We start from the raw sequence: 25,570 nt of genomic DNA, 5'->3' as shown, positions 1-25,570 counted from the left end.
CAGTGTCTTTGGGAACATCGTGTACCGTGGGGTTCTGGGCGGCCTCATCGGTTGTTCCTTCTGCAGAACCCAAACCTATCCTGGTAGTTTTCATCTTGTTTGAGCTGTCTGTGGTCGTTCGCGAACTTCGAGGCTCAAATCTTGCTCAGCACTCAACACTTTGTGCTCTAATCAACTGCTCAAATCTCAAATGAACAAGTGTTGTCTTGTGGTTAGTCCGTGGAGTTTTATAATGCCTTTTGAATTCGAATTCGACCATTCCCCCCAATTCTGGGCCATCAATGCTTTCTTGGTGGCAGATTGCCCCAAATCTTGCACTTAATTTGTGACATAAATGCCTGTCACCTGCTCCTTTTTACCTTAAATCAGACATCTTGTCATGAATAGTGACACCAATGGTCACTTCACAACCTACCCACGTGGCAGTGCAGCCCCCTGTGCGTGGGCGCAAACCGTGTGACATGCTGATTCTGCGCACACCTCCCCCATCGCGTAGCTCCAAACAAACTCTTTTATAGTCCTGCACTCTCTTTCAACTGTATGGAGTGCTGACACTATGCTCCCTATGGCTAGTTAGGTAGTCACACCACCCATGCGAGACTTCAACTCACATTCTAGTATGGTCTGTGGAAACTCCTCAATTGTCTTTGTGACAGTCGGCACTGCGCGTTCTACTGTATGTAGTGCACTCCCCTGGTTACTGCATTTGGTGAGATGCGGTCATAGCCATGGTAGCAGAGTCATAAATTCTAGGTGACAATCTTCTAATGTAGTGGTACGATCATCCATATCTTTCCTTGTGATCCTTAGCTTATCGACGAGACATGCTTGCGTGATCTCCTTTTCAAGCCTCTTGATCTCAGTGTCCATCAAAATGCTTTTCTTCCTCAATCGTACCTAGTCCTTTTTGAGTTCATGAAGTCTAAGGTTCCCTCGTTGGATGGCTTCCTAAATCCTTATGTGGTCGATCTCGCGTAGATGTGTGATTTATTCCTCCTGGTCATCGCACACAACCACGGGAGCCATTACATGTGGATTCCTTTTTGTATTCTCTTCAGAAATTATGGTCTTTACTCTATTCCGCACCTTTGGAATCATCTTCATGTTCAGGGTTTTGCACATGGTCCTATAGACCCAGTGAACCGCTGGCACGCACAGGTCCCAATTAGTTCATCTTTCCTAGTGAACCTTGTTCAATACTCTACACACCTTATCGAATGCTTCGTCATGGAGAATTGGTAGCGTGCATCGCCTTTCTTGCTGCTGTGGTTTGGTTCGATTCTCTATACTGGGGGTGGTGTGTGCTTGTGCGGGCTGTACAACATATGTCTTTACCCATCAAGAAAGGTGGGCACGCAAGTTGTTCCACCCCTGCTGGTTGGCTATCGTTTGGAGTTGGGGTTTTCCAAAATGTAGGTGCATCATCCTTCTACATCCGCGCCAATCCTCACAATTTCCTTGATGCGTACCCCACCGTCGTGCAGGTGTTGCGTGCAGTGCCCATTTCAGAGCATTGAATCACTGTTGTTCTAGTACTGTGCTTTCAAATTTTCTTAGAAATTCATCCACCATTGTTAATCCATTATATGTCGGCATCTCCCTTGCCTATGTTGTCACACGATGTAATGATCTAATCATCATGTTGCAATTCAGCATTGTTACTTCGTGCAGCCGATTCTACCATCATTCTACTTCTTTGTCTGAATCTGAAGTGCAGGAGCTTTCACACTCCCATGAAATTCTTCCATTTGCAGTCGGATTCACCCAATTCTGTTATCACGTGGTTATCTTGTAAATACAATCGAGATTGTCATCACTATCATTATCGTGCACCGGTTCAATGTACTGCACTCCTTCTGCTAGATCTATTGGTACTACCACGCATAGTGAATTTTTCTCAAAGATCATTTTGTGTTTCTTCAGATTTATGACTCCATTCATATCGGTGGCCTAGTCTATTCATAGTAGTGCGGGATAGGGATTACTGTCATCAACAATCTCTATCACTTCAAAATCCACCTGCGCGCTCGCACCTTCAATATCCACTGTTAACCCTTGCAATCTTCCCATGAGAAAAATCTTTTGTTGGTTCGCCATTCGTAACTGAATAGGGGACCATTGTAACATGGGTCTGCCCATGCATTCCCATGTTTGCTTTGGTAGTACATTCGCGTCTGAACCCAGATCTAGCATTACCTAATCCATTTCATACTCGCCAATTTGCGCATTCAAGCTCATTCCCTTCCTATGCGCAATGCATGCTTTCCAAGTTTCTGGACCATGTGCGGTTCTCCTGAACCTACGCACCTAGTGATAGGTTCCTGTAGTCCTTTGATTGCCTTATTGTTGCGCAACAGTTTCATGCATGTCTCCAGAAAGGTAGTGAACATTGAAGGATCCACCCCTAGTTCTAGTTGATCCTTACTACCTTAAGTGGAGGCCTCCATGAAGCTCTTCGTAGCTTCCATGAATGTCTCCTTCACACGTTCTAAATCAAATTCAGGTTCCTTTATAGGAGCCTTGTGAACCCACACACTTTCTTCTGGCTGCTTCCCTTTATCATCTCCTGTGTTCATACCACTCCTGAGCATCATGTTTATATTCGGGTCTTCTTCGTGCAGCTCAAACCTCATCATCTGTAAGTTTTGAGTCAGAGGGGGCTAGAGTACCCCTTTTTCATGCATACTCACTATCATCGAAGTGCAGACATCTGCCTCATGATCAAACTGAGTACAGTACCGACATGATTTCCTTGTCGGGTTTGTACAATCGCGGTAGTGCCCTGGCCCTCCGCAATTGTAACAAATTAGTTGTCCATGACCCATTCCTGGTCCCATTCCGCCTTGACCTTGACTGCGCCCCTGAAATCCAGCATGTGCCATCCCTACATTTGGGTCAAGGGCTCATGTTTCGGTCTGCACCCTATAGGCAGGAGTCCGATCCATCATTAGTTCATAGCTGTTGAAAATTGCAACAAGAAATGCTAAAAATAAAAATGTTATAAATAGCATTTCAGGTACCAGTGTTGGACATAGCAACAAGGAATGAAAAATGGAATTGCTAAAAATAGCATTGCTATAAATAACATTTCGGGATGGATTCCAATTTTAGTTAGTCCCTGAACTAATATTGAGAAGTAAAATTTGAATTTGATCTTAGCAACTGTTTGTAAAATAATTAATTAATTCATCTTGAGTTAATTAGTTGTAGAAAAATCAAACATGAAGTCTATGTGAAGACATGCAATAGTTTCTCCATTAATTGAGGAATTTATCCCTTAGTTAAAGAGATAAGGATGAGTTGTAATATTGAGTTGTAATTAGTTAGCTCAGTTAACTGAGTTAATTCCATTTAGATTAGTTCCAATAGTTTGTGGAATTAATTGTGAGTTCAATTAGTTAATGCTTGCATGCATGTAACTGTTGCTCTCTAGATAACTGAATATTATCTCATAAATAACTCATGCATGTCAGTTTAGTCAGAGACCCAGTTGAGATCAAAGGAAGGGACAATGTACTATCAATTGGAGGAATTTTCCTATGAAGGAAAGTCCTCCATGCAGAAGGAATTATATCCTTCATGATTGCACAGTTACTTCTGAGTTTAGTGAGCAGTGTGAGAGGTGAATTCACACAGGTGGCAACATTGGACCCCAGGAGAAATTGCGCAAGAAAATAGGAGGCTTGGAGAGCAGAGGAGAAGGTTTCTGAGAAGCCTTTGACTATCTATGAGCAGCAGATGGATTGTACTAAGAGCAGGATAGCTTGTGAGCTAATGCTTTGTGTAATCCAGACATATTTCCACTTGTATGATAATACAGAGGTCAAGGTTTTTAGCTGAGTCTTTCCCCAGAGTATTCTTCTGTGTTTCATGTGTATGATTTCTTCTTCTCTGTTATATGTGTTTTGATTGATCTAGCTCAAATTGATTAAGCTTCCGCAAAGTTTGATTGTAGAAGTAGATCTAGTATTTTTCTTTAGTATATTGCATTATCAGGTCATCTACAGTGGGAATTTCTACATGGTATCGGAGCAAAGGTGATCAAAGTGGAGAACAGTATATGAAGAAGAGAATTCGAAGTAAAAAAAATTGGGCTGCGCGTTTTCAGAGAAGATTTGAAAATTTTTGTACAAGTTTTTAGAAACAAATATCAGATTTGGATTCCTTGCGGAAAAATACCCAATTTAAAAAAAAAAATCGGTTGAATCAGAGTTCGGATGAGGGAGATATCGCTGATTTAAAATCAACTCTTTTTCTAGAAAATTTCATGATGGCGGGAAAGATGAAACAGATTGGTGTGCTAGCCAAGAACCTATATGCACTTGAGGTACAAGATGCATGCAAAGCCTTGAAGAGCAAGGAAAAGGTTAGGTACTTGGTGGTTGAGAGGGAGAGTAAATTTACTTTTCAACATGCAGCCCCAGAAGAAGACTCAGAAGCAGCTTCATGAAATTGTGGAACAACCATAATTAGAGAAGTTGAGAGGAGATTGAGTGGAGGCATCCACTCATGCAAAGACCTTTAGTAGGGGGAAATTTCAAGCCAAGTGGGTAGAGGGAGCACATTCATCCATACCTCTAGGTAGGAGGTGGGGTGATGTGGAGTGATAGTCCCAAGAAGGCTGGAATAGGGGCAGGATCATTGAGGTACCCAACCTCTTTGATTAGACCTTGCTACGGAAGCCCCGACGAGAAGTATCAGGACTGGCTGAGTGGGTAGAGACAGATGCGGATGGAGTGGCAGAGAGAGCTATAGTGCAGGAATCCCAAGATAGTGCAGAGCTAGCAGGTTCCAACAATGCAAGAGGCACAGGAGTTTTGCACCAGTGCAGGATGGCATAGAGAGGTGTGCAATGGTGTGAGATGCATGGAGTGTTGCAGCAACTCAGAGGTCAGAGAGGGAGCACTTGTCAGCGACAGATGGAGCTTTAGCATCAGAGGGTGTTTCTAGCCCAACAGAGAGGTCAGTTGGGAGATTTTTTTATTTCTAGAGTTGTTGGAGCAACAACACTAGGGAGAAGTGTTGCATGCAGAACATTCCAAAGGTTTAGGATCGGGTTCAAGTTGAATGTCTTTCTTGTTGAGAGGGAGTGTTGAGAATGGGAACAAGAAATGCTAAAAAGAGAAATGCTATAAATAGCATTTCAGGAACCAGTGTTGGACATAGCAACAAGGAATGAAAAATGGAAGTACTAAAAATAACATTGCTATAAATAGCATTTCGGGATGGATTCCAATTTTAGTTAGTCCTTGAAATAAAATTGAGAAGTAAAATTCAAATTTGATCTTAGCAACTGTTTGTAAAATAATTAATTAATTCATCTTGAGTTAATTAGTTGTAGGAAATCAAAAATGAAGTCTATGTGAAGACATGCAACAATTTCTCCATTAATTGAGGAGTTTATCCCGTAGTTAAAGAGATAAGGATGAGTTGTAATATTGAGTTGTAATTAATTAGCTCAGTTAACTAAGTTAAGTCCAGTTAGATTAGTTCCAACAGTTTGTGGAATTAATTGTGAGTTCAATTAGTTAATGTTTGCATGTATGTAACTACTACTCTCCAGATAACTGAATATTCTCTCATAAATAACTCATGCATGTTAGTTCAGTCAGAGACCCAGTTGAGATCAGAGGAAGGGATAGTGTACTATCAGTTGGAGGAATTTTCATATAAAGGAAAGTCATCCATGCAGAAGGAATTATCTCCTTCAATATTGCGCAGTTACTTTTGAGTTTAGTGCGCAGTGTGAGAGGTGAATTCACACAGGTGGCAGCATTGGACCCCGGGAGAAACTGCACAAGGAAATATGAGGTTTGGAGGGCAGAGGAGTAGGTTTGTGAGAATCCTTTGACTATCTATGAGCAGCAAAGAGATTATACTGAGAGCAGGATAGCTTGTGAGCTAATGCTTTGTGTAATCTAGACATATTTCCACTTGTATGATAATACAGAGATCGGGGTTTTTAACTGAGGCTTTCCACAGAGTATTCTTCTGTGTTTCATGTGTATGATTTCTTCTTCTCTGTTACATGTGTTCTGATTGATCTAGCTCAAATTGATGAAGCTTCTACAAAGTTTGATTGTAGAAGTAGATCTAGTATTTTGCTTTAGTATATTGCATTATCAGGAGATCTACAGTGGGAGTTTCTACAACAGCTTCAGTAGGTGTGTTCACCATGGCCTACTGACTTATAGAAATTACAAAAACAATTGTTGGGACGTCTGCATATTCTTCTACAATAGATTACAATTGTCCATAGTGTGTTTTCCTCCTATCTGGTAGATCGCGCACCATAGTACAGATGTCGCGCTCGGCCCTGCTTGTGCCTCATGTCTTAACGGCATCGGCCCTCCTCCTGCCAAGTAGTTCAAGAACACTGGATAGTGGTCCTTGTCATGCCCTTGGCATTTGCATTTTATGCACCATACTTCCTCACGTGTCTCCGGCCGAGGTGTCCTATCGTGTTTCAAACTTTGCATTTCCAAACACAGATTCTGCAGTTGCAAGTGAATTTGTTGGACTCCCAACCCAGGGTCTTGTATAGGGGTCTCATGTAATCTCATTTCCATCTCTAATGCTTGGGCCTGGGTGGAAAGTTTTTGCTGTGACAGCGCCATCCTTAAGTGTGGTGTAATTGATGCCACAAACCATGTGCGATGTTTTCCATCTGTCAACATCATATTGGCTTCGCGGATCGTACTCTTTAGCCTTTGGTCCAGGTCCTAGGAGGTCTCGCCCAGGAGCATCGCGATCTCCTTAAACCTGATGATTGATTGTGTTTCTGATTTTGGCCTGCTAAATTCCCTGTTCAGCACGGCCTGGATCTCTGCAATTAATGCGCGATCCTGCAGCATGCTCACCAGCATAGCCTTTTTAATATTATCATTCACGATGCCTTGTGCTTCCCATACTGCTCTTACCACAAACCAGAATTGGTCTGGATTTTCATTTCCCACTCCTCTAAATACTGGGAGTTTGATCGCACTTGCCATATTGAACTGTGGTGGTGGCAGAGGTGGGGTGGGTGGAGATGGAGGTGAGGAGGGTGAGATGGGTGGCAGTATGGGTGGAGGTGGTAAACGCGGAATACACTGCCTTATCAGACTAACCGTGCTTCTTGGAGAAACTTTCACGAGCTCTTCCTCGCTTTCCCCCGAAGGTGAAATTAAGGGATTGGTTTCCAACTCTTCACTACTTTCGCTTCTGTAGATCTTCCCACTTCACGTAGTCCCAAACATTAATTTATTCACATAACCCACTTTTCACACAATAGCAGCTTAATCCAAGTGTTCAAAGATTTAATATACTTACCTCGTGGTCCCTTGAGGAAGCGTCGCTCTGCCTCACTGTAGCTGACGGTCATGTCTACCGCAAACTCAATGATAAATCCTCCTACAATTTGGTCGAGCCAATGGTCCACAACTCATGTTATCTTATCTCCTAACACTTCTAGTCTGCACACTAATTCCGGAGCCCACACTATTGGTTTATCGAGCCTACACCTTCCTTGGCTATCTGCTAACTTCGCGATCCACTCATACAGCTCAGAAGGAAAGGATGCAAAGAAAATTTCGTGGATTTCCATATACAAGTAGCGCTCTAACCACTGTTCCTTAGATACTGATGGATTTCTGTTTTCCTGTGTTGCGAACTCGTGAATCTTCTTGTCCAACCACTCTTCAATTTCTTTCTTTATTGGATTCCAGTGGCACAACATCAAACATCATTTATGCATATCTCAGTCTCGGCAATGGAACCATTTGTTGGCTTGTATGGGGATGTTTGATGAGCTTTTGGTGGTCCGTGGTTTGACCCTTTTCACACGTTGCTACGCGCACTTGCTATCCATTTGCAACCTGTGATGTTGCTTCCGTGCATCCCTACTCGGGCGCAACCCATATAATACCCAAGTCCCTTGCTATTTGATCTATTATTAATTGATTACTTAACTTATTGATGTAATATTAATGATTATTACAGCATATTCAGCAATCATATCAGTGTGCGCGATAAATAAAACAGTATAAATGTAAAGAACGCAATGCATAAGCAGATACACAGAAATAGGAATCAACTTCTTTTTATTATTCTTCGATCTAGATTACAGACTCGACACTGCCCTGCACACTCAGGTGTAGGGGTCCATGCACTCAGCTGCAGACTCTACTAGGCCTCTGCGCACTCAGCTACAGAGCCTTTACCTACTACTATGACCCAATACACTAAGACTCCTCCTCTATGCTCAAATAATTTGTATTCTCTTCTCTACTTCCCTCCTTAGCTATCTTTACAACTTAGAGCCTTACTCTTATTTATACAATCCCATGGTCCGCGGACCATGGGTAGGCCGACATGAATTTACATTACATTACAATACTTTAGGGTGGATAGCCCTATGACTTAACCTATACTTCACGCTCTACGCCCGCTATTCACGGAGTCTTACAAAAACTTTGACCAAAACTTGGGCTTTGAACCCCAAAACATGTTGTGGGGGCATTCCATGCCCAACAAACTTAGTTGCAAACCCTAGGACTTATGACCATCAACAATTAGGTCAACACATATATCTAGGATTCCATCATCATGGGTCGACAAGCAGAGAAAAGGGATCGATCTAAAGATGGCCATCGCAGCGAGCTCTTCCTGTGCCGAAAATGGAACCCATGATTGTGCGATCGTTGGAGGCAGTGTGGCAGGGACGGCCATAGCCTCTAGCCTCTACAGGTTCGGATTCAAGCATGTGATGATGGAGCTCCCGGAACCCCTTCGCTTAATCGGTATGGACGCGTTTATGCGGCCCAACGCCAGGGAAGCACCCGACGTCCCTGGCACAGCAGACATGATTGAAGGGCAAATCATATCAAAGGCAGAACGGAAGGAGAAGCCCGGAAAGCTGAACGAGGACAGAGATCGGCAGACAATTTTCGTTTTTGGGCTCAGAACCCATTTCGGGGGCGGAGAATCGTCAGGGTTTGGCCCGATTGATGCAGGCCATGCCAGCCGGCTGTTCATCAGGCTAATCTCTCTACTGCCGCCTTTTGCATGCAAAGATGGGGGACTGCATGTAGCAGATCTAATCCATCTCACATCTGCATGGCCCAAATTCTACAGATCCAGGCCGGATCTAACTGATCTGAGCAAGCTTCATGATTACCCAGAATCCAGGCAGCAGATCGGCGGGAATAGGCATCGATTGAGCAGAGGATACGCAGATCCCGTCATACAAAAGGCAGATCGACCCAATAGGAGGCAAGATCTGGAAGAATGCACACAGCCAGACCATCTGGCAACCAGCAGCGACACAGTTTCAAGCAGAGCTCAGCCAAAATGCAGACAACAGGTAACCAAAAATCGATTTCAGATTTTTATTAAAACCCCTGAGAAGAAATCTGTTTTAGTATGGGTACATGCAGAAAGCTCTATTTCGCAGCTAAAGCAGCAAATTTGGGCATTGACTGGTTACCCTGGCCAGATCCAACATTTAGTCAGTGGCAGGTGGTCCCTCCAGGACAACAGAACCCTGGGAAGCTACGAGATTAGCCCAGGAGAAACCATTGTTTTGAACCTCAGGCTGAGAGGAGGGGCCCCATCTCAGGGACAGCCAAGCAGTTCAGGAAGGGACAAGGGGAAAACAGCACCCCAGCATAAACCTAAGGGAGTTTCATCCTATAAAAACATTCTCCAAGGCAACAGAGAATCAGGATCCCCCCCAGATCAAGGTGGATATACTCCCCGGCCTTACATAGTAGACCAGCTAGGACAAACTCCAGCCTTTAAAATAGAATCCACAGGGCTTGATGATTATGTTAAATCCTATGAAACGCAAGCTCTAATATGTCGCTTCAACAACTTCTGGCCAAAACCAACGGATCTATTTCATTGGATTTTTACCACTTGGACCATGGAATGTGACATCCATCTATGCTCCAAAGGGTTTTTCATAGTTAGATTTGCATCCAAGGAGGTCAGAGATACTATCATCAGTGCAGGGCCTTGGTTCTGGGGAACGGCGGGGCTGTTCATGACCCCATGGTTTAAAGATTTTGATCCAAACAAAATGACTGTATCTAAAGTGCCGGTTTGGGTTCATCTACATAACCTTCCCCTTCACTTTTGGAGTGAACGAGTCTTGGAAGGAGTTGGGAACAACATAGGGAAATACATCAAAACAGATCTAGAAAGGATTGATGAAAGGATCTTCACTTTCGCACGCATTTGTGTGGAAGTAGATCTAAGTAAAGGGCTGCCAGACAACATAAGGCTGATCTACAAACAACAAAATTGGCTGCAAGTACTAGACTATGAAAATACTGCTTTCAGATGCAGGCTTTGCAGACAAACAGGACACTTGCAAAGCACATGTCCAGAAGCCAAGAAAGTAAACAGTAAAAGAAAGCAGAAAGGGAAGCAGAGGAAAGGATGGCAATTCTCCCCCCCTATCTCAGAGGATGAAGAATCAGAAGCAGAAGAGGACGATACCCCCACAGAGAATGCTGAGGCACCCCAAGCAATGGGAACCCATAAGGAAAATACATTAGAAAACAAGACTCCACAGTTCTACCCAAATCAGGCAGATAAGACAAACGAGGATCAGAGCATGGGAAGGATTAAACGAACTCATCAATCAGATACTTCAGATTCAGACAAGGAATTAGGACCGCAGAGAGCAGAAACATAGTTAGTCATAGCTTTGATCGAGCCTACTCAAGGAGAGTGGCGCAAGGTCGAAAAGAAAAAGGGAAGGAAAACCTGAAGATTCGAAATTCAGTTTTCCTTGCTCCTCCTCTCTTCCCTTTCTTTCTCTTCTTCTTCTTTTTTCATTTTTTTCATTTCTTGCACACTAGTTGTGTATCGTTGCGAAGGGTGCGAAAGCACTTGAGCCCAATGGGCAGCTTATGGAAATGCTCAATGCATCTGCAATTGTAACTTTTCATTTTTTAATAAAAGGTTACAGATTTTTCCACTGGAAAAAAAGGATTCCATCATCATGCACAAACATATCATAACAACATATTTAGTCAAACCCAATGACACAAACACATTTAGACATATAACATATTTGATTAGATGGAAAAACATATGTTTGATGTTTCATTCCTATGACATTGTCTAAAATAAGGGTCTTGCTCATACACCTTACCAAACCATAAATATCTAGGGTTTCAAAAACAAACCCTAATTTATCAATACTTCAAAGGTTTGGGATTTCAGACATCACCATTCAACCCTAACAAGTTAGGGTTTTCATAACCATACCAAAACCCCAAACATGACATCATCAAAGCATCATACATTTTCTTTAGATTTCATCAATAGCCCTAAGTAGGCTAGGGTTTCACACATTATCATCGACATACCCTTAAGTTAGGGTTTTACAAAGAACCTTTTTAGGGATCCACAAGAATAATCAAAGACATGAGGAGGGTAGATTTATCTAATGATGATTCACCCAATCAAGAATATTTATGATTCAAGAGAGTTAGACACAATAACGTTAGTAATGTAGAATAGTTTATCAAGAATGAATATACCTTGGTCATGAAGAGAGAAAAACTTATACTCTAAGGCATACCTTTTGTTTCTTAACAAACCTGGTAATTCTAATGCTTTGTCTTATGAGGCCTTCTTCCATAATCCTCGAGTATTCAACAAGCCTTTCCTAAAAAAGGAAAATATGAATAGAAATGTGATTAGTATTTAATACAATCAAACTTAGATAAGTAAGGGAAACCAAAAATGAAAATTTAATACATGGAGTAAGATACTTATCTTTGGAAGTTGGTGAGGGCTCCCTACAAACTCGAGGGGTATGTATAACCTTGTAAAAAAAAATCAATTTTTTTTTCCAAAATATTGTAAACCCACAAATACTAGAAATAAAAAATTAGACAACTAAAGCTAAGAGAAAAGGACTTAGTAGTGTAAGTCCCTTATTTTTTATTCTTCATCTTTATTGTTCTTTGGAGATCCTTCTTCAACAACATTATCTTGGTCCTTGTTCCTTTTCTTATTCTTCAGATTGTCGGGACAATCACTTTTATAGTGACCCATTTTATGACATTGGTAGAATTTTATTTTGGACATGTCTATCTTCCTTCTTGGCCCTTTTGACTTCTTGAAGTTTCCTTTATTATGATGAGTGGAGAAGGAATTTGAAACTTTCTATTCTTAATTGTTGGTACTAATAAGATTATCATCTCTTCTTGGCTGCAGACATTCCATAAATTCTTCGAATGAAGCCGTTTCTTTCCAACTATTGATTCCTAAAGCAAAATCACTCCAAGTAGGTGGCAATCCCAATAATTTAGTAATCATTAGTTCGTTTTCCAATACATTCTCATCTATGGATTGAAGGTCATCCCTAATTATAGCTATCCTTACAAGGTAGGAAGCCATAGTGTCATCTTTTGTCATTTTTATGGTCCTTAGTTTATTCTTAAGACTTGCTACTTGACCAATGTTTTTGATAGTGAACAATTTTGATAAGGATTCATACATTTTTTTAGAAGAGTTTATGTTGGAAATGTATTGGACAAGATTGTCCTTTATACCTTCTCCCATTAGTGCCATAGACAATATTTCTGACTCTCTAAACTTCACTTTATCTGCATCATTATATCCTTCGGTATGTTTCCTCACTTTTCCTCTGACCAAATATAGGACTTTGTTCTTTCTAAGAATGAGATCAATTATTTTCTTCTGTGACCTGTAATTTGATGATCCTTCTAATTTGTTCTTTCCCTTTATTGTGTTAGACATTTTCCTTAAAGGTAGTAAGCTTCTTTCCTTATAGGATCTCCTTATATGATCCCTTGCTCAGCTTTTTGAAGCTTCTTAAACTCCTTTTAGTAGATCCTCAAACTTCCTTTTTCCTTATTCACCTTAGGTCTGATACCATGTTAGAAAATCATAAAAGAAGAAAAAAATTCTTTATATATATAATTACTTGTGACTTTCTTATCTTTATGTGCTTCTTTAATCTTTTAGTTCATCAAGAAATTACCCAAAAAATAGCACAAAGATCACATACACCATATATAGGGAGAAAACCAGGGAAAAACCCCTATCTAGGGGAAAAACCCAGTCAACAACTCTTCCTTAATAACTTCCTAAGATAATCCAAGACTTTTTACCTAGGCATAGACTTCCTCCACACCAAATCATCCCTTTCTTCCTTCTTGCAGATGATAACCCTTCAGCAACAACTTCGTTCTGGAAATAACTTGCAACAACAATTTCGACCCAGCAACTGGTAGCAACAACAACAACATCAACTTTGACTTGATAAAAGAGACTTCGATCTCTTAGAGGAATCCTCACAAGAGAGAGATAGATAGCCCAAAATTTTAATCTTGATATTTTCTTCCTTCTTCTCCAACTTTGCACGCGCTTTAGCCTTCTTTTCCTACTTCACACTTTTACCAGCTCTTTCTTCTGGATACCGAATTTGAGTGAGTGAGTGTGTGTGCTCCAAATGCATTCGAACTACTCCAATATATAGGATTTTGGTGAGGTTGAATTACCTAGTTTGACGTCACGTTCTCCTTGAGATCAACTTGGTGTGGAGGTGACAAATAACTTATTTAACTCAAAATTAATTCTTTTTACTTGATTCAAAAGCCCAAGAAGGGTCCCTTTAAATATGCAATGAATCTAATGACTCATTATAAATCCTAGAAGTACTCAATGGGGACTTTGACCTAAAACATGATGACCCAAGCATGAAACCCAGGCATTAATAAGTCATAATAATAATAATAAAATTCTTTTTCATAAGTGCATTTCATTGTGACTAAAATACAATTATGAAGACCAAACCTAGTTACGTTATTCAACACCATTGAGAAGAACATAAATAGTTTGAGGAAGTAAGCTTATTGGGCTTGAGTTTCATGTTTTAGAGATGTTGATGAAAATAGGAAAAGAAAAGTTCATGAGAAGAAGGAAGAGAAGAAAAATGTTGAATGGAGAAAACATAGAAAATATGAGAGGTATAGAGTTTGGAAGAGAAAACAGAAGAAAGGAAGAAATACTAAGACCACTAACAATCATGTGAGAAACATGCTCCAAATTTCAAAAAGGGGAGTATAATGTGAGGGCATTGGCAATCTTGTATCAACAAAAAACAAAGTCCTCTTTAGTTTCTATTTTGGTGAATTTTACTTGTATAATATTTGTGATTACTTTATTTGCAATAGTGAAGAGGTGTCCAATATTTATATTAGGGAAAATTTTAGGGGCAGAATTTCGTTAATTAGCTATTTTTTTGACATCTTTAAAAAAAAAATATTCACCTATTTGTTACATATGTATGATTAAATGGATAATATTTGCCAATAATTTACCAATTTTAATAGTAAATTACATGTTTCTTATTGAATATTCACCTACATTCGATATGTATGAATTTTCAAACCAGAATAATCGCCTCACCTATAATACTATAAATAGGCATCATATTTAAATCCTTAAAAATACCCTGATTTATATTAGTGCATCCTCATATCTTCAAGTTTGGGATTGAAATTTGAATATATTGTAGAGGAAATATTCCACCAAATCCCACCAAATTTCATAAGACAATCTAGATCTTAAGCATTGTGCCCAAGCCCAAACAAATTGGTCGCGATCCCGAGGAGGGACACATAGCTGTGACCGTTTAATTCTTTGGTTCCGAATTAAGTTTGGTGGCAGGGTTTTTGGTGTGTGACTTTAATGCAGTTTATTGTTTGCTATCCGCCCTCTGTACTGACCTCGGGCTTGCGACTATGGGTTATCACTATTGCCGAGGGTGTTTGGAAGTCATTTTTCCTTTGCGATGGCTTGGCTCTATGGGTGCTCTGTGTTTTCATCTAGTATTTGCGATGGGTGGTAAGTACCGTGCCTTGTTTGTCCTGTATGGTGGTTTACTGTGCTTTGCTGGTTCTCTATGGTTTGTTGGTGTTGTGCCTCTGCTTGTTCTTTGTGGTCTGTCGATGTTGTGCCTTAGCTCGTTCTCTATAGCGTTTCACTGCTCTGGTATTTTTTGGAGGGTTTTAGGTCTTCTTCCTCCGAAATTCTATTTGTCTTTGTTATTTGCTTCAAGCTCGTCTCTACTCTATTTGTGGTGATTTGTATGTTGATGTTGGGTTTGGTGTCAGCTCGGCTCTACAAATCTTAGGTCCTTTCCTAGCTGCTGCATAGGACGACTCAACGCACTCGCTTTCAGGTAAGCGTCTCCTTCCGATTTCAATTTCACTCCTTGTTTTTGAAGGTTCTAATGCTATGGCTCCTTGGTGAGTAGGAAAAATGCATCCATGGCTCTTCTGCTAGTGGAAACCCTCTGTTGCGAGTCTTGACTCTTATCCTCCATCACGAAATTGATCCTCCTCCAGGTAAAAACCCTCGTTCCTCTTTCAGTTGGCTATTCTTTGTTGTTTTTGTTTTTCGTGGCTCAAACTAACTGTTTCCCTGCTCTGTGGTGGTGTGCAGGCCCTTCCAGGGAAGCGCTGCTCCATAGCTTTGTCCTGGGGACTGTTTGCGGGCTTAGGGAAACCTAGGTAGGGTCTTTCTGTGGCTGTAGCGATTCCTTGCTTGCTTTGTTTAGTGTTTAGTTTGCAATTGTTCTGTCGCTTGCTCTTGTCTGTAATTCAACTATACCCTTGGGGTTTTGGTTCCTTTGTGTCTGTATGTGATCTCCGAGGTGTTCATGCCCTCACTGTTAGATTTAGGCCTAGCTTGTGGACTGTAATGTGTTTGGTTTTCATGGGTTTGGAACCCTCCACGATTTCCAGATTACAGAATTTGTACAGTGAATTTTATTGAATGAAAAATGAAAATGCAATGTACAGGAAATGCTTTTTAAATGCGGAATATAATAGTACCTGGGTTTTGTTTTGTTGAGAAAAGAAATCTATATGCTAGTATACCTCTATTGGGTTCTTGGTTTTGAAATGATTCTTGTTACAGAATGCTTGTCAATGCTTGTTCAAATCTTTTGAATAAATGGTTTCACTGTCTTGCTTTCATTTTGATGCCTGAAACATATATGCACAAAGAATGTAATAAAAATTAATATACTTCCTTAATGACAGAGTTTGAATTGTTAGCTATTGTAGAAATTCAAATAATTTGAATTACAACTTCTGGGCTCTCTCTCCTCTCTGGATGGCAGCCCTTCCATCCTCTCTGATTTTTCCTTTTCAATACATTATTAGCAGTTTCTTTATAGTTGAGGAACTGTTCCTCAGTTACTTTTCAGTTGCTTAACAGTTTCTTCAAACAAGTTCCTAACTAATCCTATCTTGATCTGTTTGCCTAATTTAAAAACTAACAATGGCTGAGTCAGCCTTAATTTTAAATGAAACTAAATGAAACAGAAACTTGAAGTGTTTTCCTCTCTGTTTGTCAAAATAAAATAAAAATAAAAACATCTCCTAGTTGTTGCCTCTTCACTTGGATGCTTCTACATCAGGTTCTTGGTGTAAATTAAACTCATGGCTCTTGTCCATGAGCTCTTCAATAGAGTACCCGACGCTTTGAATCTGGCCAGCATCTAACAATGAACTATCTTCAATAGGATGACCCTTCCACTTGACTAGGTACTGCAAATATTCCTTCCTTCGAGTCTGTCTGGCCACCTGGGTATCTAGGATCTGTTCAATCTCTAGAGGCTTTGTTGGGGGCATTTGTTTAATCCATGAATCATTATATTTCTAGGTGTCTTGTGTTCATCTTTCCGAACTTTCTTCTTCATCTGCTGTAGTGTAGGGGTACAAATCTACCACATTGAAAATGGGTGAAATTCCAATACCTGGGGGTAACTGCAATTCGTAAGCATTCGTAGAAAACTTCTGAAGAATCTTGCAAGGCCCAATTTTTTTCCATTTCAACTTGTTTTATTCTCCTTTAGGAAACCTATCCTTGCATAGGTGTGCTAATACTAGGTCTCCTATGTTGAATTGTACCTCTCGCCTTTTCAAATATTCCTTCTGCTTGTATCTTTGGTTGTTGTCTTGTAATTTTAATTTCACCTGTTCATGAAGATCGTTGATTGCCTTTGCGAAATCTTCACCATCAACACTCCTGCGCTCCAACTATCCCAAATCCCGTAACTCATGTACTCCACGTGGGTGCATTCCGTATAGGATCTGGAAAGGACTACTGCCCATGCTTCAGTTGGGCGAATCATTATAAGCAAATTCCGCTTGTGCAAGCACACGATCCCACTGTTGAGAATTTTCTCCAACCAAACTCCTTAATAAATTTCCCAGACTTCAGTTCACCACTTCGGTTTGGCCATCGGTCTGCGGGTGATAAGCTGAGCCAAAGTTTAGTTTGGTGTCTAATTTTTTCCATAGGGTTCACCAAAAATGTCCTGTAAACTTAACGTCTCGATCTGAAACAATAGACTTCGGTAAGCCATGTAATCTGACTATCTCGGTAAAAAACAAATGTGCTACATGTGTGGCATCATTGGTTTTCTTGCATGGAATGAAATGTGCCATTTTGGTGAAATGATCCACCACCACCATGATGGAATCGTATCCCCATTGTGTCTTCAACAGACCTAAGACAAAGTCTAAACTGACTGAGTCCCATGGTCTATTCGGAATAGGTAAGGGCGTATACAACCCTGTGTTCTGGCTATGTCTCTTTGCAAGCTAACACACTTTACATCTAGTCACAAACCTCTGTACATCTCTGCACATCTTCGGCCAATAGTAAAAGTGAGTCAACTGATCCAAGGTCTTGTCTATGCCAAAATGCCTGGCTAAACCTCCATTATGATTTGATTAATTTCTCTCTCATAGAACATTTCAGAATACACAACTGACCTCCTTTGAACAACAACCCTTCCTGCATATTATAGTCCAGCCATGAACTGTTATCTCTCAATAATGGATTTTGGCATGCTTCATAAGCTTCCTTAAAATTTGCATCCTGCTCATACAAGTCCTTAAGATGTTCAAATCCTAATACTTGTATCGTACTTTCCTGTAGGATCAAATTCCTCCTCCTTAACACATCTGCTGCTTTGTTGGCTTGACCGTTGATGTGTTTCAATGCTAACCTAAAACTCTGCAAGTACTCCACCCACTTAATGTTTATGGTTCAACTTATGCTGCTACATAATATACTGCAGCACAGAATTGTCTGAGAATAAGACAAATTCATTGGCCAATAGATAATGTCTCCAATGCTTTAGCGCTTGAACCACTGCATAAAATTCCTTGTCATAAGATGTGTACTTCTGCCTACTTTCATTTAGTTTCTCACTTAAATAGGCTACTGGCTTGTCCTCTTGGCTGAGTACTGCACCAATGGTTGTTCCACTGGCACCACAACGAACTTGAAAAACTTTGTTAAAGTCTGGTAATCTGAAAATTAGTTTTTCAGTAATTTTCCTTTTGAGCAGCTGAAAACTCCTCTCTGCCATTTCTATCCAATTGAAAGGCTGATTTTCTTTCTTAACAGTGTCCACCATGGGTGCACAAATCCCACTGAAATTTTTAATAAATTTCAAATAAAAACTCGCCAATCCATGAAAACTTCGTACCTCAAACAAAATTTTGGGAGACGACTAGCTAACTATGGCTGCAACCTTTTCCGGATCCAATTTTAGTTCATCCTCAGAAATTACAAATCCCAAATAAATTAACTCTTTCTTGAAAAAAGAACATTTCTTCAAATTTATCAGTAATTTATTCTGTTGCAATTTTTCCAATACATACCTCACGTGTCGAAAATGCTCTTCCTTCGTCTTGCTGAATATAAGTATATCATCCAGATATACAATCACAAATTTTCCAATGAATTCCTTCAGCATCTCGTTCATCAACCGCATGAATGTGCTAGGGGCATTTCTCAATCCAAATGGCATAACCAGCCATTTGTACAAGCCTTCATTAGTCTTGAAAGTTGTCTTCCACTCATCACCTTCTCGAATTCTGATTTGGTGGTAGCCGCTTTTCAGGTCTATCTTTGAAAAGTATGCTTCTCCACTAAAAAAATCCATCATATCATCCATCCGAGGTAAAGGGAACCTGTACCGAATAGTAATCTTGTTAATGGCCGGGAATCTGTGCACATTCGCCACTCACCTCCTTTCTTAGGAGCTAAAATAGTCGAAACTGCACAAGGGCTTAAACTCTCCTGAATCAGTCCTTTATCCAACAACTTCTGCACCTGCTTTCAGATTTCTTCATTATCCTTTAGACTCATCTAGTAGGCAGCCTTTTTTGGCAAACTTGCTCCTAGAATAAAATCAATATGGTGACTAATGCTCTGCTTCGGTGGTAATTTGTCTGGTAGATCGTCTACCACAATATCACTAAACTCCTGCAGCATGTCCTGTATCTCTTTAGGTAAGTCGATGACTTTAGTATGGATTAATATTGGTTTTGGCCTTCGCACAACTACATACTGCACCTCATCATCCTCCATCTGTCACAAAAACTTTTTTTCCGCCTAACAATAGTGCTTTTGTCCCACTAGTTTCTGCAGCATCCTCTTCCTCCATGGGCACTAGGGTATGCTTTATCCCATCTTTAACAAACTTGTAACAATTTGTTGCCTCGTCATGGATGGCCTTCCTATCATACTGCCATGGTCTACCCAACAGAATATGGCATACGTCCATAGGCATGATATCGTAAGTCACCTTGTCCTTGTACTTGCCAATATGAAACTCTACTTCACACTGCTCATCGACCAACAGTTGGTGACTTTTCTACAACCACGACACCCTATATGGAGTTGGGTGCTTCAACTTCTTCAAACCCAATTTTCCTACCATTTCAGTAGCTACTAGATTATCAGTACTTCCACTGTCTATAATAATTTGTAGCATTTCCCATGTGACTTGCATACAGTTCGGAACAATGCTTTCCTCTATGTCTGATCAGCTACTTCCTTATCTGGTTTTAATAATACCTTGTTCAACACCAAGGCTTCCCCAGTCTCTGGCATATTTTCCACCTCCTGTGGCAGTGCCTCCGCTTCATTGGGTTGAGTGACATATGCTCCCCTCTGCCCAATTTGTTCATTTTTAGGACATTCAAAGGACCTGTTTCCCCACTTGTGACACTTGTAACATTGATAGGCATTTCCTCTACCTCTGCCATTACCTCTTCCTTGCTGGTATGACCTTCCTCCTCTGGTGTTACCTTCCCTTTCACTCTGTCCCAAAGTCTTCAAACTACTGCCCTTCTCATTATTGTTGGCAGTCCTACCTCTGCCAAAGGTCTGTCCTCGACCTCTACCAGAACCATTTCCTCTTCTGGCATTTTTTTTCCTAGAAATATTTTCTTCTGGCTTCAAAACACTTTGATAAGCTTCCTCTATGGTCTTAGGGGAAAGAATACTAATTTTGTCTAGGATCTCCATTCGTAGACCATTTACAAACCTTGCTGTTTTCTCAGGGGTATCTTCAACATAACCAGCTCTCAGGTTAACTTTATAAAATTCTTCAGTATATTCCTTCACAGTCATCATTCTCTGCTTCAGGTTCTATACTTGTTTATAAAGGGCAATTTGATAATCATTAGGCAGAAACTTGCTCTTCATTCTAGCAACCATCCTGTCCCATTTTTTAACCAATGGTTTGTTTAATCTCCTCCTTTCTGCGTGTACACTATCCCACCATAGAGCTGCATGTCCCTTCAATTTGGTGACAGCAAACCTGATCCTCTTGTCTTCGTTGATTTCTCCATACTCAAAATATTTATCCAGTTCACTTATCCAGTCTAACAATGCCTCTGTGGAAAAACTGCCATCATAATTAGAGAGCTCCGATCTTGGCTTGCTGCTAGCCAAAAAAACTTACCTCAACAGTTTAATTTTTGGTCCTTTGTCATCTGACCCATCTGTCGTGGCTATGTTTTCCTCCTTACTGTCATCCCCACCTTCTAGATTTCTACGCCTTCCTGCTTCCACTGCTGCCAACGTGCAGTTAAATTCCTAATTTCTTCTTGTAGCCCTTCACCTGCTACTCTTTTGATGGCTCTTCCTCGACCCCTTCTTCCTATCTCCATCTTTACTGAGAGAAAGGAACAATTTGCTCTAATACCAAAAATTGGTGGCGATCCCGAGGAGGGACACGTAGCTGTGACCGTTTAATTCTTCAGTTTCAAATTAAGTTTGGTGGCAGGGTTTTTTTTGGTGTGTGACTTTAATGTGGTTTATTTTTTGGTGTTCGCCCTCTCTACTGACCTCAGGCTTGCGACTATGGGTTATCACTTTTGCCGAGGGTGTTTGGAAGTCATTTCTCCTTTGCGATGGTTTCGCTCTGTGGGTGCTCTGTGTTTTCACCTGGTATTTGCAATGGGTGGTAAGTATCGTGCCTTGTTTGTTCCGTATGGTGGTTACTGTGCTTTGTTGGCATTGTGCCTCTGCTTGTTCTCTGTGGTCTGTCGATGTTGTGCCTCGGCTCGTTCGCGGTAGCGTTTCACTGCTCTGGTTTTTTTTTTAGGGTTTCAGGTCTTCTTCCTCCGCAATTCTATTTGTCTTTGTTATTTGCTTCAAGCTCGTCTCTGCTCTGTTTGTGGTGATTTGTATGTTGATGTTGGGTCTGGTGTCGATTCGGCTCTGCAAATCTCAGGTCCCTGCCTAGCTGCTGCACAGGACAACTCGGCACACTCGCTCTCAGGTAAGCATCTCATTCCAATTTCAATTTCACTCCCTGTTTTTGAAGGTTCTAATGCTTTGGCTCCTTGGTGAGCAGGTAGAATGCGTCCATGGCTCTCTTGCTAGTGGAAACCCTCTGTTGCGAGTCTCAGCTCTTGTCCTTTGTCACAAAATCGATCCTCCTCCAGGTAAAAACCCTCGTTCCTCTTCCAGTTGACTATTCACTGTTGTTTTTGGTTTTCGTGGCTCAAACTAACCACTACCCTACTCTGTGGTGATGTGCAGGCACTTCCAGGGAAGCGCTGCTCCACAACATTGTCCTAAGGACTGTTCGCGGGCTTAGGGAAACTTGGGTAGGGTCTTTCCATGGCTGTAGCGGTTCCTTGCTTGCTTTGTTGTGTGTTTGGTTTGCAATTGTTCTATCGCTTGCTCTTGTCTGTAATTCGGCTATACCATTGGGGTTTTGGTTCCTTTGTGTCTATATGTGATCTTCGAGGTGTTCATGCCCTCGCTGTTAGATTTAGGCCTAGCCTGTGGATTGTAATGTGTTTGGTTTTCATGGGTTTGGAACCCTCCACAATTTCCAGATTACAGAATTTGTACAGTGAATTTTATTGAATGAAAAATGAAAACTCATTTACAGGAAATGCTTTTTAAATTCATAATATAACAGTACCTGGGTTTTGTTTTATTGAGAAAATAAATCTATATGTTGGTATACCTCTGTTGGGTTCTCGGTTTTGAAATGCTTCTTCTTACAGAATGCTTGTCGATGCTTGTTCAAATATTTTGAATAAATGGTTTCACTGTCTTGCTTTCATTTTGATGCCTGAAACATCTATGCACAGAGAATGTAATGAAAAATAATCTACTTCCTCAATGACAGATTTTGAATTGTTAGCTATTATAGAAATTCAAATAATTTTGAATTACAACTTCTGGGCTCTCTCTCCTCTCTAGACGGCAGCCCTTCCATCCTCTCTGATTTTTCCTTTTCAATACATTATTAGCAGTTTCTTTACAGTTGAGGAACTGTTCCTCAATTACTTTTTAGTTGGTTAATAGTTTCTTCAAACAAGTTCCTAACTAATCCTATCTTGATATGTTTGCCTAATTTAAAAACTAACCATGGTTGAGTCAACCTTAATTTTAAATGAAACAAAATGAAATAGAAACTTGAAGTGTTTTCCTCTCTGTCAGTCAAAATAAAATAAAAATAAAAACATCTCCCAGTTGTTGCCTCTTCACTTAGATGCTCCTACATCACTAATTGCATTAGATGTGCCTATGATCTAGGTGGATGTTGGTGGCCACCCACCTATCCCATTTGGACCCCCACAACTGTCTCTTTCAGTCTTTTCAGTTTCCTTAATTGTAGCACAACTTACTATTTTTAGTGGTTTTTCGGGTCCTGAACTTCCAGAGCCGTTTTGAGGCCCTAAACGACGTTTTTTGGTAAATCTGGGGGCAACATGGGTCCATGGACCGATGTTGCCCTTCCCAAAGTGGTAGTGCTCGAATAGATCTTTCTAACAAGCTATTGTACATGTCAAATGGAGATCGTATGCCAAAGTTACGACCCCGGGAAATTGATGTACCAATTTACCCAAACGGGGCCCACAATTTGGCATTTCATCTTCTAGGGTTAGGTTTCGGGATGTGAAAGGTTTTCCATTGTTTCTCAACAATAAATAGGCCTTCGAGCCTCATTGTAACACAGTTCAAAGGCATGTAGCCACCACATCTCTTCTCAGAGATAAGCTACCATCGCCCTAGCTGGTTTATTTCCATTACTGTTTGTAAGCATATTTCAGTATTTTACATTAATGAAATGAAGTATTATTTCCGCTGCATATCTGTGTTTACGGTTATCTCTGTAACTTGTTGCGTTCCTGTTTAAATTCGGATTAGTGGTATCAGAGCGGTCTGCTTTTCCTCTATTTTTCTTTGCATGTCCCCAACGAGGTCGGAATATAAGGAGTTAGGGCTTCAACTGGTCGAACCATTGCAAGACCAACCTCACAAATCCTGACGGCCTCCCATGGCAGATGAGAAGAAAGACGAGGGGGCAGGAGATCCTATCAAAATATTGCTCGAAGAAGCCCTCGAGCGACAATGGAACACGATGATGGAAAGCTTTGCCCAAATCCTTCAGCAGCTACCTAGAAGCGACGCAACAGCTTCCAGCAGCTACTCTGGAAACGCCACGCCCTTTAAGGTACAAGTTAATTTTGAAATCCCCATATTCGAGGGTCAGATAGACACAGATGCCGTAGATAAATGGTTAAATTTGCTAGAGGGTTATTTTTCTGTTCATGAATTTTCGAGTCGAGAAAAGATTGTTTTTGCTCTTCTCAAAGCAGCCCCCCATGTCAAGGACTGGTGGGAAACCTACTACGAGCAGAAGGATGAAAGTACCGGCTCACTATTTTCAGCCGCACCCACTTGGAATGACTTCCGGGATGCCATCAAGGAGTAGTACTACCCTGTCAAAAGCTATGAGGACAAATACATCAAATGGACCACACTGTGGCAGGGACAAGACCAAGATGTGCTGGAGTTCACAAACATTTTTCATACCCTTCGCACACAGTTTGGTATCAAAGATTTTGAGCTACATGTGGTACTCAAATACCGCAGCTGCCTACATAGATACATCCAGGAAGAGATGGAGTTCTTGAACATCTCCTCACTCGGCACAGCATACTGATACGCTGTCAAAATCGAGCAAAAGTTCAAACAGAAGAAGCGAGACTTTGGATCTGCAAATCCGAAGCCCAAAGGACAAAGCCAAGGCGGGGTGACCCAAGACAACCTGTCGAAGCCGCAAGAAAAGAACAACACCACGAAGCTGAAGAAGGACACAGGAAAGTGGTGTGAGTTCCATGAGAGTCCCACTCATAATACAAGTGAGTGTCGGACCAAGCAGTCGCTGGTGGCCGAGTTGAAGGCTTCTGAATCAGATGCATGTTCCGACCCTGAGCCAGAACCCGACAAGGGGAATGGAAAAGGGAAGAAAATCATTGATGCAGATCCTAGCGCCACTGTTGCCACTACTAAGATCCAGAAAAATGAGCCTGAAAATCCAGAGGAAGGGGAGCGTCTTTTCCACTCACAGATGTGGGTGAAGGGTTCGCCGCTGCAATTCATTGTCAACAGTGGCAGCCAAAAGAACCTTATTTCAACAGAGGTCGTGAAGCGGTTGGGCCTACCGACTACACCACACCCCCAACCATACAGTATCGGATGGCTTCATGAAGGACGAGATCTCAAAGTTCGCCAGCAGTGCCGCCTTCCCTACAGCATCAAGCCCTTCACAGACGAGGTATTGTGTGATGTTACACCTCTGGATGTTTGTGATGTATTACTAGGCCAACCATACTTGTGGAGGTGACATGCTATGTATGAGTCAAGGCCTCGTGCTGTCATTATTTCTTTGAATAATTCATTATACAGGATACCGGAGGTAGCCCCACCTACCGCCACATCTTTGATCACCGCTAAGAAAGGCAGCAAGCTCATCTCCCAGACCAGGAAATTCATCTGTCTGGTTCACTCCCAAAGTAAGGGGAAGATTGTCATCACATCCATGACCCTCGCAAAGGGTTCCTCCATGCAGCAGCAGCAGCAAACGGATACAGTCATGACAAGACACTGGAACAACTTCTCTTCACCCACAGGGGTACCACACAAGTTTCAGGTGGGCGACAAAGTTTGGTTACATCTGCAGAGAGAATGCCTTACCAGAACCCATCAGAAACTCAGACCACTCCAACATGGTCCTTACACCAGTACCAAGGCTATGAGAAACAATGCTTTGAAGCACAACATTCCTCCATTCCTTCGCTTGCATGGAGTGTTCAATGTGAACCGTCGTCGACCATGCTTCCCACCATTTCTGGACACATCAGAGATTGTAGAACAACTCACTAGAGACCCAGCTCAGCAGAAGCTTCCTCAT

Source organism: Pinus tabuliformis, chromosome 9 (genome assembly GCF_031772625.1).
Source record: "Pinus tabuliformis cultivar Carrire ecotype Pingquan chromosome 9, CPIR1, whole genome shotgun sequence".
Lineage (NCBI taxonomy): Eukaryota > Viridiplantae > Streptophyta > Pinopsida > Pinales > Pinaceae > Pinus > Pinus tabuliformis.
This window is presented reverse-complemented; position numbering follows the sequence as displayed.